Below are 25312 nucleotides of genomic sequence, written 5' to 3' on the forward strand. Positions count from 1 at the left end.
TTCTTACACATCTTGAGTTTTCTAAGTATGCACTGACTTTCATTGTCTTAAAGGAGCAAAGAGCAAAAGTTAATTGTTATTTCCTGTATGCTGAGGCAGGATTGACTTGCTCAGGTCCTGAGGCGATCTGTGAAGGCTGTGCTTTTGTGATCTAAGATTGCGATTGTACACCAGAGTATGCAGGGGTCCCGTGTGGCTGCTGAGTTCAGACCCACCCATTTGTACAAGAGCTCGAAGTTCTAATACATTTTTTGTACTTGGTCCTTTAAGTTTACAAATGACTGTGTAAATGGCAAGGACTAGAAAGATAAACAAAGACCATGAAAAGCAACTTTGCTTTAAGAGAGGGCTTCTGTGTAGCCCTGACTGTCCAGGAACTCACTCTGTAGACCAGACTGGCCTGGAATGAGAGATCCACCTGCCTCTGCCTCCCAAGTGCTGGATGTGAAGGTGTGTGCCATCATGCCCTGCAAAAGGTAAACTTATGGTTGGTGGTGTGGTCTTGGGAATCAGACCCAGGGCATCACACCTTCCAGGCAGTTGCTGTACCACTGAGATGCAGTCCCCATCTGACTGTGTGCGGTTTTGGTTTTTGTTTGTTTGTTTTTTGAGACAGGATCTCACTATGTAACTCTGGCTAACCTGGAGCTCACTGTGTAAACCAAGCTGGCCTTGAACTTACAAATATACACTGGACTCTGTTTCCTGAGTGCTGGGATTAAAAGCATGTGTCATCACACTAACCATAATGTTTCTAATAAAATAAATCTTTTGTCATGTGAACAAGAAAAATAAAAAAGAATCAATTGTAAGCTTTATTTTCCCTTTATTTTAAAAAAATGGTGTTTTGTTTTTTTTTAAGGAGAAAGGGTTCATCTATTTTAAAATATACAATTAAAGCTTTTTAAATATACTTACAGAGTTGTATGGTCATCACCATAATTTAATTTTAGAATATTTTACTTTTCAAAACAGAAACCTTATGTACATTAGCAGTTATTCTCTACCTCTCTCTTCCTATTGCCCCAGCTCAAGGTAATCACTAATGTACTTTCGGTGTCTACATTGGCCTACGTTGGATAGATTATAGAAGCAATGCCTATAACCTGTGCTCCCCTGTGGTAGGCTTCTTCAGTTTAGCATGAAGTTTTTGAATGTCATTGTGGATGCCATTCATTTTGTTTATCCGTCCTCAGTGGATGAACATTTGAGCTGTTACTACTTTCTGGCAGTGATCACTAGTGTTGCTATGAATATACCTGTGTTGACTTTTGTGTGGGTATATTTTTTAATTAATCTTGCAAGTAGAATTGGTTGGTCTTTGCTTAACTCTATTGAGGAATTGTCAGTTACCAGAGGGTCTATACTATTTTATGAATCCTATCCTATAAATACTATGAAGGTTTTTGTGTCTTTATAGCCACTCCAACTTGTTATTTTGTTTTTAAAAATAGCATTATATTTATTCATTCTTGTAGGCTTACTTGGAAATATAACACATTAAAATACAGTAAAATTTCATTATATGTACACCAAGATTGTAAATATTTAAAAGGGATGACTATAGGAAGTGACTGTGTAGAAAGGTCTGTTGCTGTAAAATTACAACAAAATGAAGCTGTGTCTTACCCTGCACTGAGTGACACTTGATTTTGTGGTACAGGTATAAAGAATATAGCTTCGCTGACCAAGGTTTAAAATGCACTAAATGTACCATGGTTCTTAGAGCTTTTTACAAAGGAAGACCCATTACCAGGAACAGTGCTCAGGTGTGTTTATTATTTTTTGTCAGCTGATTAATTGGGTTGTAGTTCTAAAAATTTTTTATTGATAGTTAGCTGTCTTCTTTACTATACTGAGGCTTTAGAACGCACAGTAAAGTGTTTGAGAGGAAATAAGAGAAGAGGAGAAGATCTATTTGTTTTTTTAAAGTCTTTCACATAAAGTGCTTTTCTTGTTTTGTTTCTTGGATGGCCACTAGATTAGTATGGTTGTGAAAGAGTTTAGGTTTTGAATTTGCCTTTCATTTATGAGTCATGTGTAAATTAGACAATACAATGTCTTCAGATTTCATTCCTTGACCTTTAAAATGCAGTATTTCGAATGTTGATGGGCGGATGACACATACTGCATTGTGCTTGGTACAGTGATCGCTCAAATGTCAGCTGTTTTTCCTCACTTCAGAAGTTTATTTAAAGAAGAATATCCTTCATAAATAAATGGTGTTCTTCCTTGAAGTAATTAAAGTGGTCATTATCTAAAAGTAACAAGATGATGAGAGCATTTTTGGCAAGAGTAAATATAGTTAGTTACACATCGAGCATCTCTAATTTGAATTGTTCATTAGGGATGCTCACTGGCAAAGTCTATGCAAATATTCTAGAATCTGAAATTTAAAACACTTCTGATGCCAGGCATCTCAGATGAAGTGATACTCAACTTGTAATAATTTCTAAGAATGTGTAAAAAATTGATATAATTTAAAACCACTATTAATTATTAGAATTTATACACGTTAAAGATCAATTCTGTACATCTACTGCTCCTATTTTCCTCCCTCCCTTTGTTTCTCTCACCCCACCCCACCCTTTTTTTTTTTTTTTTTTTTTTTTAAATTTGAGAAAGGGCCTCTCTCTGTAGCCCTGTGTCTTAGTTAGGGTTTTATTGCTGTAAAGAGACAGACACCGTGACCAAGGCAACTCTTATAAAGGCAAACATTTAATTGGGGCTGGCTTACAGTTTAGATGTTCAGTCCATTATCATGGAGGGAAACATGGCAGCATGCAGGCAGATGTGGTATTGGAAAAGGAGCCTAGAGTTCCACACCTTAATCTGAAGACATCCAGGCACAGACTGGTATCCTTAGGCAGCTAGGAGGACGCTCTCTTCCTCAATGGGTGGGATCTGAAAATAGGAGGAGACCTCCAAAGCCCACCCTGACAGTGACACACTTCCTCCAACAAGGCCACACTTCCTAACAGTACCACTCCCTAGGGGCCAAGCATCTTTAAACCACAACACCCTGGCTGTCCTAGAACTCACTTTGTAGACCAGACTGGCCTCAAACTCAGATACCTGCCTATCTCTGTCTCTGGGGTATCTAGTATTAAAAATGTGAGCCAATATGTCCAGCTAGATTCTTAACTATTACGAGATATAGTATTAGTTAGAAACAAAATAAAACACAGTTTGTCTTCTTGGGACAGAGCGTTTGTAGTCCAGAGGGCACCAGTTCACTGTGACCCTGGATTTCTATGCTTTTTGCCTCTATCTCTCTAGTCCTAGGGTTACAGCCACCATACCCTGATTACAGTGCTGGGGACTCAAACCAGGGCATTGTGTGTGCTGGGCAAGCAAACTAACAGCTAAGACACATACCCAGGTCTTCCAAATACAGATTATTAACAGGAAGAGGTCTTTTACTTGTATTCTAAAATCAGTTACTTCTTTTGTTTTAGTAATTTGTGATGCTGCTGATATGTTACAGAACATTTATGGATTTATTTTCCATTCTTATACTGGAAATCATGGATGTGTCTTAATTGAGGAAACTGTTTTACGTGTGGCAGGCTGCTGGCAAGTCACCAGAGGTGGGGTTTGTTTTACATCTGGAATAATGCTTCTGTAAATACCGGGAATGCCTGTTACACTGAATAAACTCCACTCCACAAGGAGTCTGGCCTTTGCATCATTTTTAATCTGGTGATACAGTTATATTTGCTATCATGCCTTTTTTTGGTAGAAAAGTAAACTCAGTTGAGCTGCTCACATCATTGATTGTACTGATGGAGTTGGTTCAGCCTGTCTTAGGGTGGTCTGGGTTTCTTTTGTGCTTTTCTTTTAAATGCTCTCTAAGGATGTTCCTTTTTCATGTAAAGGGTGGAATAATGACCACCTTTATCACTTTGAGAACAAACCTTTGTAATGTGAAAGCTATAACTTAGCCAGTGTTATGAGTGGGTGGTTCTGTTTCCTTTTAAGGCTTACTACTAGAAGAGATGGAAAAGTATGTTTTTGCCATTATTATAATAAAAAACCGTGGCACAGCAATTCATAGAGCAGGTTTCTAGATGATTGGTCTTTCACATGCTTTACTGTGGTTTAGGATTTGGGAATGATAACAGGAAATATTTGTAATTTTTAAATAACAGGGTTTTTTTTTGTATTTTGTTATTATTTTTCAGAATTTAACAATTCCAGTATGTTTTTTATTCCATAATTGAGGAGTTGTGATCTTTCGAAGGTTCATTGCCTTTGCCATGTTTTTTGTGCTTCTCTTTCTAGACATCACCCTTATTGGTTTCCAGTCTTATTTCGTGATCTTCTTGGCGGCAGTCATTCCTGTTCCTATCCCGTGTGCACCCGGCAGAGCTTGTGCGTAAGTGCAGGGTCCTTGCGTGTTGGGCGAGCACCCTACCACCATGCCGTATCCAAACCCTAATACCACGCATTCTTTTGCTTCTTGACATTCATAACCGTAGCTCATTTAGTGCTCTCTGAGAAATGGGTGTAAACAATAAGATTAAAAATGCATGAGAGAGAAACCAGTTACATTTACTTACGCTGTTGTGATTACCTGTGCTCTGTGCTGGTGGTGGTAACGTTACAGTCACTGTTAATGTTACTGTGATTTGTTGCCTACATGTGAAGAAAATCTTTAATTTCTGCAGGCTAGTAAATAAATAGGAAACCTTTTCTTGATTTATACTCAATTCTTGAATTCTCTTTGTGTTTTAGAACTCAAAAAAAGCAAAAAACAAAACAAAAACAAACCTTTCTATAAACAGTGGAAATGAGATAAACTGCTTAAGGATAATTGCTTGAAGGGAAATGCAGTTTAGAAAACTTGTCTTGTTCTACACTGGTGACTTTTAGTCAACAGTTGTAAGAGAGTGTGTGAGGTTATTGTAAAATTCAGGAGATCCTCATGGAGAAAAACCTGGAAGTTAAACAATTCCTGTTTTACAGTGATGATATTCTGAGAGTTCCTGGAGTGTGGGAGTAATTTGAGTGCACAGGCTATAGAGAACATGTGTGTATTGCCGTGGTCTCAGCCATGGTTGGCATAAGTGAGATAGCATGTGGGGTGCTTGGCTTTGGAAGTAGACGTGGGTTCTGAGTGGGTTTTCTAGTTTTGCTGGAGCGTTGGCCTTCCAGTCGTAAGCCTCTTACACATGAGGCACGTCTCACTGTTGGAAGGGCTGCCCTTTGCTTTTCCCAGTCTTTCATTAGAACTTCTGTTTCCTTTGTGTAAGGGAAGGATGTTCGAGTGAAGGAGATTTTTTTTTTTTTACATAGGTAGTAAATTCTTTATTTTTTAAACACAGGAAATTTTGTTTTCAAACCTCATCAAACAATTTTTCAGTATGAATAAAAGAGAAATTAGATATTAAAAGCATATTGTCTACCTATAAAAGGTGTGAAACTTTCAACATTCTATTAAGTACCCACTTACTGAATACCGTTCTGCTCTATGGTAGAGGCAGGTATTGTTTTTTTGTTTTTTTTTTTTGTTTTTTATTAACTTGAGTGTTTCTTATTTACATTTCGAGTGTTATTCCCTTTCCCGGTTTCCAGGCAAACATCCCCCTAATCCCTCCCCTCCCCTTCTTTATGGGTGTTCCCCTCCCCATCCTCCCCCCATTGCTGCCCTCCCCCCAACAATCACGTTCACTGGGGGTTCAGTCTTAGCAGGACCAAGGGCTTCCCCTTCCACTGGTGATCTTACTAGAATATTCATTGCTACCTATGAGGTCAGAGTCCAGGGTCAGTCCATGTATAGTCTTTAGGTAGTGGCTTAGTCCCTGGAAGCTCTGGTTGCTTGGCATTGTTGTTCATAAGGGGTCTCGAGCTCCTTCAAGCTCTTCGAGTTCTTTCTCTGATTCCTTCAATGGGGGTCCCGTTCTCAGTTCAGTGGTTTGCTGCTGGCATTCGCCTCTGTATTTGCTGTATTCTGGCTGTGTCTCTCAGGAGCGATCTACATCCGGCTCCTGTCAGCCTGCACTTCTTTGCTTCATCCATCTTGTCTAATTGGGTGGCTGTATATGTATGGGCCACATGTGGGGCAGGCTCTGAATGGGTGTTCCTTCTGTGTCTGTTTTAATCTTTGCCTCTCTATTCCCTGCCAAGGGTATTCTTGTTCCCCTTTTAAGGAGTGAAGCATTAAGCATTTTGATCATCCGTCTTGAGTTTCATTTGTTCTAGGCATCTAGGGTAATTCAAGCATTTGGGCTAATAGCCACTTATCAATGAGTGCATACCATGTGTGTTTTTCTGTGATTGGGTTACCTCACTCAGGATGATATTTTCCAGTTCCAACCATTTGCCTATGAATTTCATAAAGTCATTGTTTTTGATAGCTGAGTAATATTCCATTGTGTAGATGTACCACATTTTCTGTATCCATTCCTCTGTTGAAGGGCATCTGGGTTCTTTCCAGCTTCTGGCTATTATAAATAAGGCTGCTATGAACATAGTGGAGCATGTGTCTTTTTTATATGTTGGGGCATCTTTTGGGTATATGCCCAAGAGAGGTATAGCTGGATCCTCAGGCAGTTCAATGTCCAATTTTCTGAGGAACCTCAGACTGATTTCCAGAATGGTTGTACCAGTCTGCAATCCCACCAACAATGGAGGAGTGTTCCTCTTTCTCCGCATCCTCGCCAGCATTTGCTGTCACCTGAGTTTTTGATCTTAGCCATTCTCACTGGTGTGAGGTGAAATCTCAGGGTTGTTTTGATTTGCATTTCCCTTATGACTAAAGATGTTGAACATTTCTTTAGGTGTTTCTCAGCCATTCGGCATTCCTCAGCTGTGAATTCTTTTGTTTAGCTCTGAACCCCATTTTTTTATTTTATTAACTTGAGTATTTCTTATATACATTTCGAGTGTTATTCCCTTTCCCGGTTTCCGGGCAAACATCCCCCTCCCCCCTCCCCTTCCTTATGGGTGTTCTGAACCCCATTTTTTAATAGGGTTATTTGTCTCCCTGTGGTCTAACTTCTTGAGTTCTTTGTATATATTGGATATAAGACCTCTATCTGTTGTAGGATTGGTAAAGATCTTTTCCCAATCTGTTGGTTGCCATTTTGTCCTAACCACAGTGTTCTTTGCCTTACAGAAGCTTTGCAGTTTTATGAGATCCCATTTGTCGATTTTTGATCTTAGAGCATAAGCCATTGGTGTTTGTTCAGGAAATTTTTTCCAGTGCCCATGTGTTCCAGATGCTTCCCTAGTTTTTCTTCTATTAGTTTGAGTGTATCTGGTTTGATGTGGAGGTCCTTGATCCACTTGGACTTAAGCTTTGTACAGGGTGATAAGCATGGATCGATCTGCATTCTTCTACATGTTGACCTCCAGTTGAACCAGCACTATTTGCTGAAAATGCTATCTTTTTTCCATTTGATGGTTTTGGCTCCTTTGTCAAAAATCAAGTGCCCATAGGTGTGTGGGTTCATTTCTGGGTCTTCAATTCTGTTCCATTGGTCTATCTGTCTGTCTCTGTACCAATACCATGCAGTTTTTATCACTATTGCTCTGTAATACTGCTTGAGTTCAGGGATAGTGATTCCCCCTGAAGTCCTTTTATTGTTGAGGATAGTTTTAGCTATCCTGGGTTTTTTGTTATTCCAGATGAATTTGCAAATTGTTCTGTCTAACTCTTTGAAGAATTGGATTGGTATTTTGATGGGGATTGCATTGAATCTGTAGATCACTTTTGGTAAAATGGCCATTTTTACTATATTAATCCTGCCAATCCATGAGCATGGGAGATCTTTCCATCTTCTGAGGTCTTCTTCAATTTCTTTCTTCAGAGTCTTGAAGTTCTTGTTGTACAGATCTTTTACTTGCTTAGTTAAAGTCACACCGAGGTACTTTATATTATTTGGATCTATTATGAAGGGTGTCGTTTCCCTAATTTCTTTCTTGGCTTGTTTCTCTTTTGTGTAGAGGAAGGCTACTGATTTATTTGAGTTAATTTTATACCCAGCCACTTTGCTGAAGTTGTTTATCAGCTTTAGTAGTTCTCTGGTGGAACTTATGGGATCACTTAAATATACTATCATATCATCTGCAAATAGTGATATTTTGACTTCTTCTTTTCCGATCTGTATCCCCTTGACCTCCTTTTTGTTGTCTGATTGCTCTGGCTAGAACTTCAAGAACTATATTGAATAAGTAGGGAGAGAGTGGGCAGCCTTGTCTAGTCCCCTGATTTTAGTGGGATTGCTTCAAGTTTCTCTCCATTTAGTTTAATGTTAGCAACTGGTTTGCTGTATATGTTTTTTACTATGTTTAGGTATGGGCCTTGAATTCCTATTCTTTCCAGGATTTTTATCATGAAGGGATGTTGAATTTTGTCAAATGCTTTCTCAGCATTAATGAAATGATCATGTGGTTTTGTTCTTTCAGTTTGTTTATATTATGGATCACGTTGATGGTTTTCTGTATATTAAACCATTCCTGCATGCCTGGGATGAAGCCTATTTGATCATGGTGGATGATTGTTTTGATGTGCTCTTGGATTCGGTTTGCCAGAATTTTATTGAGTATTTTTAATCGATATTCATAAGGGAAATTGGTCTGAAGTTCTCTTTCTTTGTTGGGTCTTTGTGTGGTTTAGGTATAAGAGTAATTGTGCTTCATAGAAGGAATTCGGTAGTGCTCCATCTGTTTCAATTTTGTGGAATAGTTTGGATAATATTGGTATGAGGTCTTCTATGAAGGTCTGATAGAATTCTGCACTAAACCCATCTGGACCTGGGCTCTTTTTGGTTGGGAGACCTTTAATGACTGCTTCTATTTCCTTAGGAGTTATGGGGTTGTTTAACTGGTTTATCTGTTCCTGATTTAATTTCGGTACCTGGTATCTGTCTAGGAAATTGTTCATTTCCTGCAGATTTTCAAGTTTTGTTGAATATAGGCTTTTATAGTAAGATCTGATGATTTTTTGAATTTCCTCTGAATGTGTAGTTATGTTTCCCTTTTCATTTCTGATTTTGTTAATTTGGACACTCTCTGTGTCCTCTCGTTAGTCTGGCTAAGGGTTTATCTATCTTGTTGATTTTCTCAAAGAACCAACTTTTGGTTCTGTTGATTCTTTCTATGGTCCTTTTGGTTTCTACTTGGTTGATTTCAGCTCTGAGTTTGATTATTTCCTGCCTTCTACACCTCCTGGGTGTATTTGCTTCTTTTTATTCTAGAGCTTTTAGGTGTGCTGTCAAGCTGCTGACATATGCTCTTTCCTGTTTCTTTCTGCAGGCACTCAGTGCTATGAGTTTTCCACTTAGCACAGCTTTCATTGTGTCCCATAAGTTTGGGTATGTTGTACCTTCATTTTCATTAAATTCTAAAAAGTCTTTAATTTCTTTCTTTATTTCTTCCTTGACCAGGTTATCATTGAGTAGAGCATTGTTCAATTTCCACATATATGTGGGCATTCTTCCCTTATTGTTATTCAAGACCAGTTTTAGGCCATGGTGGTCTGATAGCACCCATGGGATTATTTCTATCTTTCTGTACCTGTTGAGGCCCGTTTTTTGACCAATTATATGGTCAATTTTGGAGAAAGTACCATGAGGGGCTGAGAAGAAGTTATATCCTTTTGCTTTAGGATAGAATGTTCTATAAATATCTGTTAAGTCCATTTGGCTCATGACTTCTCTTAGTCTGTCTACGTCTCTGTTTAATTTCTGTTTCCATGATCTGTCCATTGATGAGAGTGGGGTGTTGAAATCTCCTACTACTATTGTGTGAGGTGCAATGTGTGTTTTGAGCTTTTGTAAGGTTTCTTTTACATATGTAGGTGCCCTTGTATTTGGGGCATAGATATTTAGGATTGAGAGTTCATCTTGGTTGATTTTTTCCTTTGATGAATATGAAGTGTCCTTCCTTATCTTTTTTGATGACTTTTAGTTGAAAATTGATTTTATTTGATATTAGAATGGCTACTCCAGCTTGCTTCTTCCGAGCATTTGCTTGGAAAGTTGTTTTCCAGCCTTTCACTCTGAGGTAGTGTCTGTCTTTGTCTCTGAGGTGTGTTTCCTGTAGGCAGCAGAATGCAGGGTCCTCGTTGCGTATCCAGTTTGTTAATCTATGTCTTTTTATTGGGGAGTTGAGGCCATTGATGTTGAGAGATATTAAGGAATAGTGATTATTGCTTCCTGTTATATTCATATTTGGATATGAGGTTATGTTTGTGTGCTTTTCTTCTCTTTGTTTTGTTGCCAATACGATTAGTTTCTTGCTTTTTCTAGGGTATAGCTTGCCTCCTTATGTTGGGCTTTACCATTTATTATCCTTTGTAGTGCTGGATTTGTAGAAAGTTATTGTGTAAATTTGGTTTTGTCATGGAATACCTTGGTTTCTCCATCTATGTTAATTGAACATTTTGCTGGATACAGTAACCTGGGCTGGCATTTGTGTTCTCTTAGGGTCTGTATGACTTCTGTTCTGGATCTTCTGGCTTTCATAGTTTCTGGCGAAAAGTCTGGTGTGATTCTGATAGGTCTGCCTTTATATGTTACTTGACCTTTTTCCCTTACTGTTTTTAATATTCTTTATTTTGTGCATTTGGTGTTTTGACTATTATATGACGGGAGGTGTTTCTTTTCTGGTCCAATCTATTTGAAGTTCTGTAGGCTTCTTGTATGCTTATGGGCATCTCTTTCTTTAGGTTAGGGAAGTTTTCCTCTATGATTTTGTTGAAGATATTTACTGGTCCTTTGAGCTGGGAGTCTTCACTCTCTTCTATACCTATTATCCTTAGGTTTGATCTTCTCATTGAGTCCTGGATTTCCTGTATGTTTTGGATCAGTAGCTTTTTCCGCTTTACATTATCTTTGACAATTGAGTTGATGATTTCTATGGAATCTTCTGCTCCTGAGATTCTCTCTTCCATCTCTTGTATTCTGTTGGTGGCTTGTATCTACAGCTCCTTGTCTCTTCTTTTGGTTTTCTATATCCAGGGTTGTTTCCATGTGTTCTTTCTTGATTGCTTCTATTTCCATTTTAATTCCTTCAACTGTTTGATTGTGTTTTCCTGGAATTCTTTCAGGATTTTTGTGTCTCCTCTCTATGGGCTTCTACTTGTTTATTTATGTTTTCCTGGAATTCTTTTAGGGATTTTTGTGATTCCTCTCTGTAGGCTTCTACTTGTTCTCTAAGGAAGTTCTTCACGTCTTTCTTGAAGTCCTCCAGCATCATGATTAAATATGATTTTGAAACTAGATCTTGCTTTTCTGGTGTGTTTGGATATTCCGTGTTTGCTTTGGTGGGAGAATTGGGCTCCGATGATGCCATGTGGTCTTGGTTTCTGTTGCTTGGGTTCCTGCGCTTGCCTCTCGCCATCAGATTATCTCTAGTGTTACGTTGTTCTGCTATTTCTGACAGTGGCTAGACTGTCCTATAAGCCTGTGTTTCAGGTGTGCTGTATACCTGTTTTCCTGTTTTCTTTCAGCCAGTTATGGGGACAGAGTGTTCTGCTTTTGGGCGTGTAGTTTTTCCTATCTACAGGTCTTCAGCTGTTCCTGTGGGCCTGTGTCTTGAGTTCACCAGGCAGGTTGCTTGCAGCAGAAAAGTTGGTCTTACCTGTGGTCCCGAGGCTCAAGTTTGCTCGTGGGGTGCTGCTTATGAGCTCTCTGCGGCCGCAGCAACCAGGAAGATCTGCGCCGCCCTTTCTGGGAGCTTCCGTGCACCAGGGTTCCAGATGGCATTTGGTGTTTTCCTCTGGAATCAGTAATGTGTGCAGAGTGCAGTCTCTTCTGGTTTCCCAGGCGTGTCTGCCTCTCTGAAGGTTTAGCTCTCCCTCCCACGGGATTTGGGTGCAGAGAACTGTTTATCTGGTTGGTCCCTTTAGGTTCCGGCGGTGTCTCAGGCGCAGCGGACCTCTTTTTTTTTTTTTTTTTTAAGATAGGTTCTCCCTCCATAGTCTAGCTGGCCTCAAACTCAGAGAGATCCACCTGTTTCTGTCTCCTAAGTGCTGGAATTAAAGGCACGCCACCACCATGCCAGGTTTCCTAATCTGGAAAGTTATTTGATTGGAAAGTCTACTTGTTAGGATTACCTAGAAGTGATATAAAATCTTACCTTGTTAGAAGTGACTGTGGACCACTTCTGACTATGTACTACATGGAAGACATTTCCAAACAGCAGGCTGTCTTAGTAGTTTAATCGGTATCCTGTAAAAAAGATGTTTTCATGACTTTATAGATAAACAAGTCAGTTTCTTCACCATTATTACAGAATCCCTGTTTTGTTTAGTTTTTTTAAACACTTAAGTGAGGAAGGGTTTAATGTGGGTCAAGTTTTCAGAGGTTCAGCCCATGGTAGCCCATGCATGTCCTTGGGAAGAATATTAGAACAGTGGGGGCATGAAGAAGAGGTAAGTGAGTAGTATTTGCCCCATGTGCCCCCCATTATGTCAGGAAGGAGTCCCTCAGGGACCTGTTTCCAGTGATCTATTTTCTTGTAGAGGCTCAAGAACTTAATTTTCTAAAATACTGCCACCATTTAAAAATCCCAAATGGATACATATATGTTTGTAGTCAAGTTGCATCTATGACTTTCATTTTAGAGAGCTATTCATCATGCAAATCATTAGTAAGCATTTGTTGTGTGTATGCATGGATATTTGCATGTGTGTGGGTGCATTCGTACACGTGTATGAGGAGGTTCAAGGTTGATATCTGGAGCCATCCTTGGTGGTTCTCTACCTGATTTTTTGAGGTTGGGTCTCTGAGATCACTGTCCATGCCTTCTGAGTGCTGTGATTGCAGTCGGCATGCTCCCTTAGCTCTTACTGGAGCTAAAGTTCTGGAGATCTGATCCATAGTCTTCATACTTAAACGGCAAGTGTTAAAAGTTTATTTAATTGAAAAAAGTGTGTGTGTGTGTGTGTGTGTGTGTGTGTGTGTGTGTGTGTAACATGCTTACATGTGGAGGTCAGGAGACAATTTTGCAAATTGGTTCTGTATCCTGTAGGTTCCAAGGATCATTTTCCTGAACCATAGACTGTAAACTGTAAGGTGAAATAAACCCTTTCCTCCTCATAGTCCTTTGGTTAAGCTTAAGGTCTTTGGTACTTAGGTTTACTATACTCCCTTCAAATACTTAGAAGGTAGAGGCAGGCACATCTCTGAGTTTGAGGCCAGCCGAGTCTACAGATTGAGTTTCAGGACAGCTAGGGCTGCACAGAGAAACCCTGTCTTGAAAAACAAAAAGCAAAACTGAACAAATGAGCAAGAAAGACTCTGTCAAGTGTTGGATTTTGGTTTCTAGGGTAAGAAGTACTGATTGAAAGTCTTTCTGTTACTGGACTGTGACGAGTAATCTTCAAATTAGCTGCCGTAATTTTATCTCTGGGAAGTCAGAGAAAGGAACATCATTTCAAATTGAAGCCACCCTGGCCTACATGGTGAGTTTCAGGGCAGCTTTAGGAGAACTTCTGCCCCTAACAATAGTAATAAGAAAAACAGAAACCCCAGAAATCTTCAAAATAGCCTTTTGTAGGAATCTGCGCTTAAACAACTAGTTTTTGTTTGTTTGTTTGTTTTAATGCCCTAATAGAAAACAATATTGTATTTATCTACCATCCTTTAATAATTTGAGGAAAAACATGTTAATGACTGCTCTGGTTTGCTTTCTGTTGTAAGAAATACCATAACCAAAAGCAACATGAAGAGGAAAGACAGTTTTGGATTACATGATTAATCACTGAAGGAAGTCAGAGCAGAAAGTCAGAAGTAGAGGCAGGAGCATGGTGGAAAGCAGTTTGCCTGGCTTGCTCAACTTACTTTCTCAACCACCTGTCCAGGGGTAACGCCCCCAAGAGTGGACGGGCTCTTCCACGGCCCCAAACCCCACAAAGCCTAACAAACAAAAAAGTTATGCCGTGATTCTCACAACTTCAATTTCAGGGTTCAGAAGGCTCGGCAGATCAAGTTCCAGGCCAGCTAAAGCCTGTCTCAAAACACTGAAACTAAAACAAAACAGAAAGAAAGAAAGAAAATGTCCCACAGACACTCAGAGGCCAGACTGATGGAGGCTTAGCTGAGGCACCTTCCTCCCAGGGTGTGTGGCTGTGTGGAGCTGAGGGAGACTGACCAGCACCGTGGCCTCAGGTGTGACCTTTGAGTGGATCTTACTTTGTGGGTGGCGTTTGTCCTGAGCCATTGGCTGTGCTTTGGCCAACTCTATTTGTTTCCTACACAGTTTAAGTACAACAAATTTAACATCAGTCTTGCCCTTCAAAATACTTTCCCACAAAGCAGCCAGCTTTGAAGCACAGCTCAGAAGAGTGTCACAGGCAGTACTTCAGTTGTTTCTCTCGAGGAGATATTAATAACCGATCATTTACCCCTAGCCCTTCCTTTTCTGTTGTTCATTTGCAAAATAATGAAATTAAAAATTCTCGATAGCTCTTATAATGACTCAGAGACATGCTAAAATTGTTGTAAAATGACTTTTAAAAACAAAACATGGAAGCACACGGGGAACATGTTTTCTGTAAAGCACGAAAGCATTGCCAATATCATCACTATTATAGGATTGAAAATTATGTACATTTTGAAGGGATTCTGGCCCACGGAGCGTGGCTCAGGCAGGCCTTGCCCTCCTCCCCATGCCCTTTGCCTTGCCAAAAACCCCACTGAGCCACATTCACAGAGCTAGACACCAAGTCTGTTTCCTCATTAGGCCTCCACCTGAGGCTGACTACCAAGATCCAGCTGCATAAATATTGATATCAGGGTCCAGCAATCAAAAGCCCCCTCGCCGACCTAATTAGCCTCCCAGTTAAACACCTCATCCTAATACAGGTTTTTTCATTTTTCCTTTAGAAAATGCTATCTTCCTTCGGGCCATGTCTGTCTCCTCTCTATCCAGATGCAGTCCTTTGTCCTCAGTGGACAAATATCCCTGCAAGTCTCCGTCGTGCCCTTCTCCTTCTCCCTCATCCTCTATTTCCTGTCTCTGTCTCATATTCTCTGCCCTCTGGTACAAATAAATCTCCTTTGTGCCGAGAACTTGGTCTTGGGGCTCCTGACTCGATGCTTTCCTTCAGTTTTTATAGTTAGCGCTGAGGAGTAGAACTGGGCCCTACCGCCTGGAGCGGGGTGGGTTGGAGGAGCTGTCCCAGAGGCTGTTCCTGTCTGTGGGGTTTGTTCTAACTGAGCTGTCTCGTCTGGCCTCAGTGGAAGGGGATGCACTTAGCCCTGCAGAGACTGGGTGCACCAGAGTGGGGAGGAGGATACCAGGGGAGGTTGTCTCCCTCTCAGAGGAGAAGGGGAGGGGAGTAGGGAAGGGATTGTGGGAGGGAGTGCATCAATTGGGATGTAAGGTGAATTAGAAAAAGAAAAGTAGAATTGGTAAATCCTAATCTTAGAAAATTGGTAATCTTGGTATTTAAGCTCACCAGAACAATAGTTAAATACCAAATGTCGTTAGGGAAAGAATAGAGAAATAGAGGTGGAAGGAATCATTTGTAGTTATTAACTTGGTTAAAAGTTGTAGACATTCACCAAACAATTTCCATATATTTATCATAGGCACTTCTAGTGTTGAGGGGACACAGACACACACACAGACACACACACACACACACACACACAGACACACACACACACAGACACACACACACACACATGTATGGGTGCTAAAATCTATAAAAACAAGTAATAATGTACAACTAATTCTAATAACAGCCCAATGAAAGTATCCTATAGGAAAGAGGCATTCTCCTAGTGAATTGATTTTACATTAGGTCCTTAATTACTTAGAAAAATTTGGTCTATTTTCTTCTCTTAGATTTATTTAACCTTTTACAGATTTAACATGGTTTATAGTCTGTCTCTTTAAAAACCAGTAAAGCCTTAAAACTACTGGAGTTGTTTTGTAAATAGATGCCTTTTTAAAGTAACTTACACCTGTTCACTATTAAGCGTTGAGCGTGCTGCATAGACGTTGGCCTAAAGGCTCAGTGCTGTGTAGTGGGTATTCATCATTCTGTTATTCCCCACTGACAACAGTTGTAGCCTCTAGTTGGGATGCCTCCTTCTCAATGACTGGCTGTTACTTGCTCTGTTTTGTTTTGAAACAAACAAGCAAAAAACAAAAAGCTTATAGCGATTTTGAAGGGCAGAAACCTTTCCAAAATATCTCACATTTTCAGCTTCCTAGTAATTTCCCTTTGGGGGGACCCTTAAACTCTTAAAACATTGCAGTGAGTTAATTCTACAGTACCTGTGTCCAATTTTGTGTTCTCTAAAACCAGTGGTATAACTCTTTTAAAACTTCCTGTGTGCCTGATGTCACCAAGTAAAAGCAGCAACCCCACCAGAGCCTCCTGGGTAAACGACTGGTGGAAAACAGACTTCCAAGGCTCTCAGATGTCAGTAGTCAGAACCTGCCCTTCAGTCTCTTCTGGAGGCCTCTGGGAGGAGGCAGAGCTTGGGCATGCTCTAAGGGGCCGAAGGCCTTGTTTGTGGAGTCTCCCTGCTCATTATACGTTAGTTTGTTTTTGTGTTTGTTTTTTGATGACTTTCTCATTTGATATCTTTTTAGCTTGGTCATTCTCAAATTCAGTGTTACTCTATTAAAAAATTAATAAGGAAATGTATGTAATTAAATATATATACCATATAACTCTACTAAGAATGGCTAGGATACGTGCTAGGAACTTCAAATCTTTATGTTCTAGAAATTATCTTTGAAATAGGAAATATTTGTTCTGGTAAGAGGTCTTTTAGACATATAACTAGTATCTTTGAGGTTTTACTCCACTAGAAATTTGTTTAAAATGTATACTTTATGTGTCTGGATGTTTTGCCTGCACATATATGCCTGTGTACCATATGTATGCCTAGTATCCATATAGGCCAAGCCAGAAGGAGGTGTTGGATCCCCTGGAACTGGAGTTACAGACAGTTGTGAACTGACATGTGGATATTAGGGATTGAATCCAGGTCTTCTGCAAGAACAGAAAATGCTCTTAATTGCTGAGTCATCATCTCTCAGCCACTATGCTAGAAATTTCCTATGGTACTTAACTGAAGAAAAAAAAATATATATATATCTTACTGAGAGGGATGCTGATGCTGATGCTGATGCTAATATCTCCATTTTACAGACAGGACATGGAGACACAATTGTTTACTTACCTGGCCTACTTTACTTAGTCTACTCTCAGTAAGTAGGTTGACTGCCTTACTGTCCCGTCTCAGAAGTCCTTTCCTACTTGGACTGGCTAGTTGCTTTTGACATTGGTAAACATTCATACATTTTGATTTTCTTTGTTTTTTGAGAGCTGTTAACTACTTAAATGTTTAAAGTTAAACCTCCTGTCCATTTGAAAGTTGTAGTCTAGGTTTACTAGCCTCGCAAATATGTGATCTCCAGCTATATTAGCTGGGGAGGTATAGATACATTGGAACACAAGGCTTAACTTACATTTCTAGGGCCAGGAAGATGAGTAAAGGGCTTTACTTAGAAGCCTGACAACCTGAGTGTAATGCCAGCATTCCTTTGGGAAATAGGAGGTAGAAACAGAATGGCCCAGATGCTTGTGGGCCAGTTAGCCAGCTTGGCATATGTAGTGAGAAAACAAAAGCATCTCAAAGACAAGGCAGAAAGGGAGGACTGACTCACTCTGGTACCTGCCCTCTGACACATTGTGGCTTGCACGCGCGCGCGCGCACACACACACACACACACACACACACACACACACACACACACACACCACAACACACCTCTACAAGACATTTCTAATATTTTAATAAATAAAATAATTAGATACCTACTGTTTGTGTGGTGCTGTATCGCATAGCTTACCATTTAGTATTTACTACAGCTAATGGATACCCACTGTTTAACTGAGAAGGAAACCAAAGTCAGAAATCACAGATTGTAATTTAAGCTAAAGCTTCTTTTTACAGTAGTCCAGTCTATTAATAACTCACAGTTGCCATTTCTTGACAGCTATGTAGCCTAGGCTTTCTTCAGATTCCTCAGAATATTTCCTTAGCATATAAAGTTTTTGTTTGTTTGTTTTTTTTAAACATCTTGTCCAAAATAGTGGTGTGTGTGAGAAGTAAAAACCCAAGTTCTTGAATGTGTAGCCTCAGTGATTTCAGAGTGACGTCATTTTCTAGGCATTTATTGTAAGAAGCTGGGTAGAGCAAATTTAGTTGTACTAAATACCAGGCTTCAGCTGACACCTCACCCTTCATAAGATGTAGTGGATGTGATTGGGTTTGCTGTTGCCTCCGTGATTTCTTAGCAGATCATGTACCAGATAATTTGTGGACATAGTTATAACACCTAAAGCAACAAGAGTTGAGTAGAAGTGTGAGAAGGGAGCTTGGTCTAATGAGACTGTCTTTTCCACATTGCTACTTTGTTAATCAACTTGCTTTATTGATTTTTGAGACAGGGTCTCCCTATGTATCCCTGACTAAGAACTCCCCATGTAGGCTGTGTAGTCCAGGCTGACTTTGAACTCACAGATATCCATTGGCTTCTGCCTCCCAAGTGCTGGGAGTAAAGGTGTATGCCAGTTCTCTACTTCTCTGTGTTCTGAGGACCGTGATAGTGGACTCAGATCATTAGGCCTGACAGCAGCCTCTTACCTAGTGAGCCGCCTCCCCAGCTCTGATTGGCTCTGTAGTTCATCTGTCAGTGAGGGATTGAGAGTGTTCTCAGGCCCCGTCCATCCCCTCTCAGTGAGGGATTGACAGTGTTCTCAGGCCCCGTCCATCCCTCTCTCAGTGGTGTTTGTTGTTGCTGGTTGTTGTTGTTTTTGGTAGGAGGCTGCCTAGGCTCAGTTGAGCATGTGCACAGATACTCATGAAGCGGAAGCAATCAGGTAACTTCCTAGGCTTCATTAGAGCTTCTAGGTATTCAGCTTGAGTCTGTTTCTTGAACGTCAGAGACAGTTGGAAGGCTTTATTTTAGGCTTCTGTTTTATCTGAAACTCAGCTCTTATAGTTAAATAACCAGAGTCAGATCTTAGTTTTTCTTTTGCTGTGCCCTACCTCCCCAAATGGCCAAGGAAACTTAAAAAAGGAAGCATTTAACGGGGTCTGTGACTTTAGAGGGCTGGAGTCCATGATGGCAGAGCAAAGACATGGCAGAGGCAGGAACAATCCAGGACTCACATCTCACAAACAGAAGGGAGAGAACGCACTGAGAATGGCATGTATCTTCTGAAACCTCAGAGTCCTTGCCCCGTGACACATCTGTCAAGGCCACACCTCCTAATCCTTCCTAAAGAGTTTCAGCAGTGGAGACCAAATATTCAAGCATGAGCCAATGGGGGCCGTTCTCATTTAAACCAACACAGTTAGTAATCTAGGTTGGCCTCTTTAATTCATTTTAAATATTAAATATCAGATTGCCAGTTGTCGAGTATGAATAAGCCAAGTTTCTAAGAGCTTTGGGCCAGCCTACTGGATGGTGAAGTTAGTTGTCATATGAAATGTTCTTGATCATAATCCCTAAGAGTCACCTTCATGTTTTCTGAGATTCAAGGAAGCCTGGGGCCCTGGTAAGACTCCAGCCTACCCCATCCCCAGCCCTGCGAACTGATAGGTTGTCTCTGAGACTCAGCTTCCGCATTGTAGAAGGAAATTAGCGTTTAAACAGAGTAGTCTTGTCGCTAGAATACTGTTAGACTTTAGTTGTGCAGTTAAGCTTGCCACCCACCAGAGGACAGCTATTTACTGTTTAACATATACAGTGCCCAGGGACATCCAAGTTGGGTATTTTTACATTTATTAAAATCACTAACAGTTAATTACTTTAATTAATTAAAAATAAAAGTATAATGCAAAAGAATGAGTTTTATTATAACATTTCACATTGTCATGTGCTTTGAAAATATACTCAGGGACTAATGTTGGGACCACACAGGCTCAGGTACTGAACATATGGTCCCCTGTTGGTAGCACTGCTTGGGGGTACAGCAGCCTTGTTTGAAGAAGTAGTGGCTCTGGACGTGGGTCGGCTTTGAGCTTCTATAGTCTTGCCTCACGTCATTTACAGTTTGTGTTCTCTGTCTGTCTCTGTGTCCACCATGTTGTGCGCTCCCCCATCCTCCCTGATTGCTGCTTGGAGTAAATTGATCATTCAGGCTCTGCTCCTGCCATCATGCCCGCCTCATGCTGCTATGACTCCCCCCATAATGGCCTCTTATCTCCCTGGGACCCAGATAAACTCATCTTTCCATAAGTTGGCTTCTTTATAGTATTTTATTACAGCAACAAAAGGTAACTAACACAGAAGTTCAGCACTAGTTTTTTTTCTTTGTTACTGCGATAAAAGCGTGACCAGAATCACCTTGGGGAAGGCTTGCACTTCCTTTCACATCATAGTCTGTCACTGCAGGAAGTCAGGGCAAGAACTCCAGTAGGAACCTGGAGGCAGGGCTTGAAGTAGAGACCATGGACGAGTGCTGATTACTAACTCCCCGGTGCTAGCTCAGCTTGTTTTCTTAAACAACCAGGATGTTTAAGAAAGCACAGGACAGTACTGCCTCAGTAGGCGGGGCCCACCGACACCAATCATCAGTCAAGAAAATGCCCCGCCTGGCTGGCCTGCAGGTCAGTCTGACGGAAGCAGTTCCTCAGCTGAGGTTCCTTTTCTGGCCTGACTTTAGTTTGTGTCAAGTTGACAAAATCCAACCAGCAGACTCGTCAGTGTCAGCGCTGTCTAATCCAACCAGCAGGCTCGTCAGTGTCAGCGCTGTCTAATCCAACCAGGAGACTCGTCAGTGTCAGCGCTGTCTAATCCAACCAGCAGGCTCGTCAGTGTCAGCGCTGTCTAATCCAACCAGCAGGCTCGTCGGTATCCGTGCTATCTTAAAAAAGGCTTCAGAACTTCGTCATGAGACTCAGTTATATGGGGCTGAGGAGATGGTGTGGTCTATAAAGGACTTGATTTACAAGGACCTGATATCAGATCCTTAATGCCCCACATTTAAAAAAAAAAAAAAAAAAAAAAAAAAAAAAAAAAAAAGCCAAGTGCAGTGGCCGCATCTGTGACCACTGCACTGAAGGGAAAAACAGGAGGATCTCTGGGGCTTTGGCTAGTCAGTCTAGCCATGTCGTATGCTCTTGTAGTGGTTATCATTATGGGGTGCACTACACCTCCTTGTTGTCTGTAAATATCTATTAGGGGTTTCTGTCTCACTTCAGATCATTTAGTTCTCAAATAAAAGACACAGGAACTAGAGGGGGAGATCCCAACCCTCTGTGCACCTTCGTCTGCTTCCCCATCCAAATCCCTGAGATGGTACCTGCCAAGTTTCATTTGAGCGGCTCCCTCTTCTCTGCCCAGCCCAGGCTGTAGGCATCTTTAATCAACCAACCAGGAATAAATTGGGAGGCAGTATTTACATAACATCATTTGGTGTAAGTGAGGATCTCCTTGTCTGGAACAACCAGATCTTGGGGACCAATATTAGCGTTCAAAACATAATAACACCAGACCAACCTCCTGCAATGCTCCAAGTTTGGTGAGACGGATGGGACATGGAGGGAGAGAAGGAAGGAAGAAGAGACCCAGTCTTAAAAAAAAAATGGAGAGTGATAGAGTAAGACACCTTAATTAACCTCAGGCCTCACACCTGTACATACAGATGCAAAGTATAGAGTTATTTGTTCTTTCTTTTTTCATTTAATTCATGATTATGAATTAATATTCAGAATTATTTATTTTTGAGACAGAGTCTCATAGTTCTGGCTGTCCTGGAACTCACCATGTAGACCAGGCTGCCCTCAAACTCATGGAGATTTGCTAGTCTCTGCTGGACATATGCCATTATGCCTGGCTGAGTTTCTTTTTAAAAATATATACAGAAGCTTTGCAGTTTTATGAGGTCCCATTTCTTGATTCTTGATTTTAGAGCATGAGCCATTGGTGTTTTATTCAGGAAATTTTCTCCAGTGCCCATGTGTTGGAGATGCTTCCCCACTTTTTCTTCTATTAGTTTGAGTGTATCTGGTTTGATGTGATCCTCTTGGACTTGAGCTTTGTCCAGGGCGATAAGCATGGATTGATCTGCATTCTTCTACATGCTGACCTCCAGTTGAACCATCATCATTTGTTGAAAATGCTATCTTTCTTCCATTGGGTGGTTTTAGTTCCTTTGTCAAAAATCAAGTGACCATAGGTGTGTGGGTTCATTTCTGGGTCTTCAATTCTGTTCCACTAATCTATCTGCCTGTCTCTGTACCAATACCATACAGTTTTTATGACTATTGCTCTGTAATACCTCTTGAAGTCAGGGATGGTGATTCCCCCAGAAGTTCTTTTATTGTTGAGTATAGTTTTTGCTACCCTGGGTTTTTTGTTATTCCAAATTTGCAAATTGCTCTTTCTATCTCTGTAAAGATTTGAGTAGGAATTTTGATGGGGATTGCATTGAATCTGTAGATTGCTTTTGGCAAAATGGCCATCTTTACTATATTAATCCTGCCAATCCATGAGCATGGAAGATCTTTCCGTCTTCTGAGATCTTCCTCCAGAGAGCCAAATAACCCTATTAAATGGGATACAGAGCTAAACAAAACATTCTCAGCTGAGGATTATTGAATGGCCAAAAAGCATCTAAAGAAATGTTCAACATCCTTAGTCATCAGGGAAATGCAAATCAAAACAACCCTGAGATTCGACCTCACACCAGTCAGAATGGTTAAGATCAAAAACTCAGGTGACAGCAGATGCTGGCGAGGATGTGGAGAAAGAGGAACACTCCTCCATTGTTTGTGGAATTGCAAGCTGCTACAACCATTCTGGAAATCAGTCTGGAGGTTCCTCAGAAAATTGGATATTCCACTACCTGAGGACTCAGCTATACCACTCCTGGGCATATACCCAGAAGATGCTCCAACATATAAAAAAGACACGTGTTCCACTATGTTCATAGCAGCCTTATTTATAATAGCCAGAAGCTGGAAAGAACCCAGATGCTCTTCAACAGAGGAGTGGATTAAAAAAATGTGGTACATCTACACAATGGAGTACTAATCAGCTATCAAGAACAATGACTTCATGAAATTTATAGGCAAATGGATGGAACTGGAAAATATCATCCTGAGTGAGGTTACTCAATCACAGAAAAACACACTTGGTATGCACTCACTGATAAGTGGATATTAGCCAAAAAGCTCGAATTACCCAAGATGCAATCCACAGACCACAGGAAGCTCAAGAAAGATGCTCCCACTCCTTCTTAAAAGGGGAAAAAAAGTATCCATAGGAGGGGATATGGAAGCAAAGTTTAGAGCAGCGACTCAAGGAATGGTCATTAAGAGCCTGACCCACATGTGGCCCATATATATACAGCCACCAAAATTAGATAAGATGGATGAAGCTAAAAAATGCATGCTGAGAGGGACCGGATAGAGATCTCTCCTGAGAGACACATCCAGAGCATGTCCAATACAGAGGTCAATGCTAGCAGCAAACCACTGAACTGAGAACAGGACCCCCTTGGGGGGAATTAGAGGAAAGGACTGAAAGAGTTGAATCAGCTTGCAAACCCATAAGAACAACAATGCCAACCAACCAGAGCTCCCAGGGACTAAACCACTACCGAAAGACTATACATGGACTGACCCAGGGCTCCAACTGCATATGTAGCAGAGAATAGCTTTGTTGGGGCACCAGTGGAAGGGGAAGCCCTTGGTCCTGCTAAGGTTGGACCCCCAAGTGCAGGGGAGTATGGGGGGGCAATAAAGGGGATGTAAAGGGGGAATACCCGTATGGGGAAGGGGAGGGAATAGGGGCTTATGGACAGGAAACCGGGAAGGGAAATAACATTTGAAATGTAAATAAAGAAATATATCTAATAAAAAATAAAAAACCCAAATATATATATACAGAAATGTACTAGGAACTTACTTATCTATCATTACCAACGATTACAGAGTAGTATGGCTAATACTACCAGAATCCAGCTCTGAAATGGTCAGTATTCCACCTCACCTCACCTCAAAAAAAAAAAAAAAAAAAAATAAGCCCGAGTTCACCGTTGACCTCTCTACCCTGGTGTTTTGGTCTCTGTTAATCTTTCTGTGCCTATAGAAATGAAGACAGTTTACCTATCCTAGAAATTTAGTATAATTTGAATATAGTATTTGGCTTTTATATCTGGTTTCTTTTACTTACAACAATATTTTAAGGTACCCATGCCATGAAATTTCTTTTTGTGGATGATTTAGATTTTATTGTATTAGATATACTACGTTTTATTCATCTATTAATTAATTGATAAACATCTGAGTAGTTTTTACCTTTTATATGTTATGAATAATTTTGTTGTAAACATTCAGGAATGAGGTAGTTTATAAAGATATTTTTATTAACTTTGAGAATTTCATACATTATAATTTAAATCATTTTTGCCTTCCCTTTCACTTCTCTTTTCAAACCCAGCCCTGCCCCTCTATACCTGTTTCAACTTTCTCTTTATAAAACAAACAAAACAACCCAAAATTTCTAGTTTGTGCTGCCCATATATGTCTGAGTTTGGGTTACCCACTGGAGCATGGTTGACCTCTCAGGAACCACACCCTTAAAGAAAATCAACTTCCTCTCAGAGAAGTCATCAACTATCCATCGCTCCTCTGTGAGCTGTGAGCCCCTTCCCCTCCATGCTAGAGTGTTGTGAGTTCATGAGTCCAGCAACCCTGTCATGTTCAGGAGACTGGTTTGTTTCAGTCCTTTCTAGCCCTTGTAATCTCTTTGCTGCCTTATTCCTTACGGTCCCTGAGTCTTGAGGTCGGCTTTATGTGGAATAGGTATCCCATGGGGCTGCAGATGTGAGCCAGAGTTAAGAGCACTGGCTGCTCTTATAGAGGACCCAGGTTCAGTTCCCAGCACCCAGTTCCAGGGACCTGGCCTTCTCAGGCACATACATGGAGGCAAAACCACTCATGCACATAAAATAAGTATTAAAAAGTAAAATCGATGACTGAGAACGCCCCAAAAGTCTGCACTGTGACGGTGGTGAGTTTCTTCATCAACCAGCATTCCCTGCTCAGTTGGCCCTGTGGGTAGAAAGATACAAACTGGAGGGCAGTTTGTTACTATGTTCATTTCCCAAAATAATAGTAATAGGTTCATCCTTGGGTCATGCATGGTTTCCAACCATGGATTGATGGCCACATTTACAGTACCAGACAGCATTTCTGCCTGTGTAACAGGCCTTAAATCCAGTGAGAATACAATTGGTTATTCCCATAGTATTTGTGCTACTACAGCGCCCGTGGCCATGTGTGGCCTTGCCTGTCCCTGCTGCAGCTCACAGGTT

The 25312-nt window shown here is 40.7% G+C and overlaps 1 protein-coding gene and 1 pseudogene across 1 annotated transcript in view; both read left to right on the forward strand.

The window, feature by feature from the left end:
• The window catches only part of LOC116914929, a 31349-nt pseudogene extending 26967 nt beyond the window's left edge, over positions 1-4382 (forward strand).
• Positions 1-25312, forward strand: part of Sfmbt1 (Scm like with four mbt domains 1) — an 81325-nt gene that overhangs the window by 6828 nt on the left and 49185 nt on the right. The window lies entirely within an intron of this gene.

Source organism: Rattus rattus, chromosome 13 (assembly GCF_011064425.1).
Source record: "Rattus rattus isolate New Zealand chromosome 13, Rrattus_CSIRO_v1, whole genome shotgun sequence".
In the NCBI taxonomy this organism is placed as follows: domain Eukaryota; kingdom Metazoa; phylum Chordata; class Mammalia; order Rodentia; family Muridae; genus Rattus; species Rattus rattus.